This window comes from Cynara cardunculus, assembly GCF_001531365.2.
Source record: "Cynara cardunculus var. scolymus isolate 2C chromosome LG 14, CcrdV1, whole genome shotgun sequence".
Classification (NCBI taxonomy): Eukaryota; Viridiplantae; Streptophyta; class Magnoliopsida; order Asterales; family Asteraceae; genus Cynara; species Cynara cardunculus.
In genome coordinates, this window is record NC_037541.1 from 8,749,855 (window position 1) to 8,753,611 (window position 3,757).

The following is a 3,757-nucleotide window of genomic DNA, read 5'->3' on the forward strand; positions in this document are numbered from 1 at the left end:
ACCAGGTGGCTACCGAGGAGAGGAAGATAGGTCGTTTCAAGGATGGCTTAAGAATCGAAATCAAACGGTACGTAGACATGACTAAGCCGACCACTTTTGTTCAAGCAGTAGAGATGGCGAAGGTAGCAGAGGAGAACAACGCTAGGGAAAACTATGATAGAAGGGATGCAAAGAGAAGATGGGAAGGGTCGAACAAATTCGACAAGAAAMCGAAATGGACTCCGTCTATGGMAAAAACACGAAGCGAGGGRCTCACTATTYCCCAATGTAACAAATGCAACAAGAGACATAGGGGAGAGTGCAGAGCAGGGAGCCTGACGTGCTACAAATGCGACAAACCGGGGCACACCRYGYGAGAGTGCCYAGAAGGAAAGACTTGTTAYGAATRTGGGGCTACGGGACATATACGACCTGACTGCCCAAAGCGTCGGAATAGTGTGACACCCCACGGGAAGACARCGAATAACGRATTTGGAAGGAGACCGGAAAATAGGAAKGAGCTACCCAAGGGACATGGYCGAGCTTACAAAATGACYTTGGAGGAGGCCAAGKAAACRCCCGACGTCRTATCCGGTATGTTCCCTATCAACAATGTGTATGCACATGTATTATTTGATTCGGGTGCAAACGGTAGTTTTGTGTCTACCACCTTCTGCCACTATCTGAATAGGAGTGCCTGTAGACTAGACAAAACCTACACTGTAGAAGCAGCCGACGATAGTCAGTGTAAGGTAGACGAAGTATTTGATAAATGCACAATTGTTATAGATGGGAAGGATTTCCCCGTTAGGCTCATGCCGATGTGCTTAGGGGGTTTTGACGTGGTCTTAGGGATGGATTGGTTGTCCAACAATCGTGTGCAAATAGTATGCAATAAAAAATATGATTAATATTCAAACTCCGGAAGAAGAAACAATTCATGTTTACGGTGATCGAAAGAAGTGTGGCGTAGGGTTAATCAATGTAGTTAAGGCGAATAGGTGTTTGCGGAAGGGATGTGTGGCTTACTTGGCATACACCATCGATGTCAAACTCGAAAAGAAGGCAATACATGATGTTCCAGTGGTGAGGGATTACCCAGAAGTATTTCCGGATGAATTACCGAGAATACCACCGGAACGTCAAGCAGAGTTCCGAATCGATTTGGTACCAGGTGCGGTAACAATCGCAAGGGCGCCTTATCGCTTAGCCCCAACGGAAATGCAAGAGCTGATGAAGCAATTGCAAGAACTCTTAGATAAAGGGTTTATCAGGCCAAGCTCGTCGCCATGGGGAGCACCAATCTTATTCGTCAAAAAGAAAGACGGCACAATGAGGATGTGCATCGATTATCGGGAGTTGAACAAAATCACGATAAAGAACAGATATCCATTGCCAAGGATCGACGACCTTTTCGATCAGCTGCAGGGAGCCAGCTGTTTCTCGAAAATCGATTTGAGGTCGGGTTATCATCAGTTGAAGGTTCGAGAAGATGACGTGTCGAAGACCGCTTTTAGGACTCGTTACGGACACTACGAATTTGTGGTAATGTCGTTTGGATTGACAAACGCACCTGCGGCATTCATGGACTTGATGAATCGAGTTTGTGGACCGTACTTGGACCAATTTGTCATAGTCTTTATAGACGACATTTTGATCTATTCGAAAAGCGAGAAGGAGCATGAACAACATTTAAGGTTGATTCTTGAATTACTTGCAAAGGAGCAATTGTACGCCAAGTTCTCAAAATGCGAGTTTTGGTTGCATGAGGTACAATTTCTCGGTCACGTAGTCAACACGGAAGGGATCAAGGTAGATCCGGCTAAAATTGATGCAGTGATGAACTGGGAATCACCAAAGTCAGTATCGGAGATCCGAAGTTTTCTAGGCCTAGCAGGGTATTACCGAAGGTTTATCCAAGATTTCTCCAAGATAGCAACGCCTTTGACGACACTGACGAAGAAGTCGGTTAGGTTTGATTGGGGTACGAAACAAGAGGAAGCATTTCAGACACTTAAAGAGAGACTAAGCATGTCACCGGTTTTAGCACTACCGGAAGGAATAGAAGATTTTGTCGTTTATAGCGATGCATCAAAGATGGGTTTAGATTATGTACTGATGCAGCGAGGCAAGGTCATTGCATATGCGTCTCGTCAGTTGAAAGAACATGAGAGGAATTACCCAACTCACGACATGGAATTAGCAGCTGTGGTCTTCGCACTAAAAATCTAGAGACACTATTTGTACGGTACGAAGTGCATGATCTATACTGATCATAAGAGCCTTAAGTACTTGTTTGATCAAAAGGAGCTAAATATGAGACAAAGAAGATGGATGGAACTACTTAAGGATTATGATTGTGAGATTCACTATCATCCAGGTAAGGCAAATGTAGTTGCCGATGCACTTAGTAGGAAGGAGAGAAATGGACCAATCAGAATTCGAGCCATGTGGATGAGTGTTAAAGTGGAGCTTCTAGACCGAATATGGGATGTTCAAAAGGAAGCTTTACTCGAAACGAATATCAAAAAGGAGAGAATGATTGGACAAATTAAGATTTTGACAGCTGGACCAGATGGAATATATAGACATGGGAATCGGGTTTGGATTCCTAGTCTGGGAGATCTAAGAAATGCAGTGATGGATGAAACACATAAGTCCAAATACACTATGCATCCAGGTAGTAATAAGATGTACAAGAACATAAAAGAACACTATGCTACTGGTGGCCTGGCATGAAAAGGACAGTAGCTAGCTACGTGGGGAAATGTTTGACGTGCTTGAAAGTGAAGACCGAGCACCAAAGACCGTCTGGAATGTTGCAACAAATGGAGATCCCAGTATGGAAGTGGGATATGATCACAATGGATTTCGTCACCAAACTTCCAAGGACGATAAAGGGGACGACGCCATATGGGTAATTGTGGACCGACTAACGAAATCTGCTCACTTCTTACCGATTAGCGACAAGTATACATTGGAAAGATTGGCCCGACTTTATGTCAACGAGATCGTGTCGAGGCATGGTGTGCCAATATCCATTGTCTCAGATAGAGATGCTAGATTTACTTCGAGGTTTTGGTCAAGTTTTCAACAAGAAATGGGAACGCGGTTGAACATGAGTACCGCATATCATCCTCAAACTGATGGCCAGAGTGAGAGGACGATACAAACATTAGAAGATATGTTGAGAGCTTGCGTAATTGACTTTGGAGGTAGTTGGGACAACCACCTCCCATTGATAGAATTTGCTTATAACAACAATTACCATTCGAGCATCAATGCGGCACCATTTGAAGCGTTGTATGGCCGTAAGTGTAGAACTCCAATTTGTTAGGCAGACATTGGAGAAAGACAACTAGCTGGACCCGAGTTAGTCCAACAGACATCTGATAAAATAGTACAGATCAGGGAGAGGTTAAAGGTTGCACAAGATAGACAAAAGAGTTATGCGGATAGAAGACGTCGACCTTTGGAATTCCAAGTAGGTGATAAGGTCTTGCTGAGAATATCGCCATGGAAAGGAGTCGTAAGATTTGGAAAGAAACAAAAGTATACCATTGGTATTAGTTAAGTGGAAATTCCACAAGGGCGCAGAAATAACGTGGGAACCAGAAGAAGAGATGAAGGCTAAATATCCTCAGTTGTTTTAACGAGTTTTAATTCCGAGGACGAAATTTCTTGAAGGAGGGGAGAGTTGTAAAACCCAAAAATTTGTGGAATAAATAATTTATCTTTATTATTATTTTATCTTAAGAATATATATATATATATATAT

General features: G+C 43.1%; 1 pseudogene; it reads left to right on the top strand.

Annotated features, from left to right (window-relative positions):
• Positions 1–2,718, top strand: part of LOC112526407 — a 3,504-nt pseudogene extending 786 nt beyond the window's left edge.
• The last annotated feature ends 1,039 nt before the right edge of the window (positions 2,719–3,757 follow it).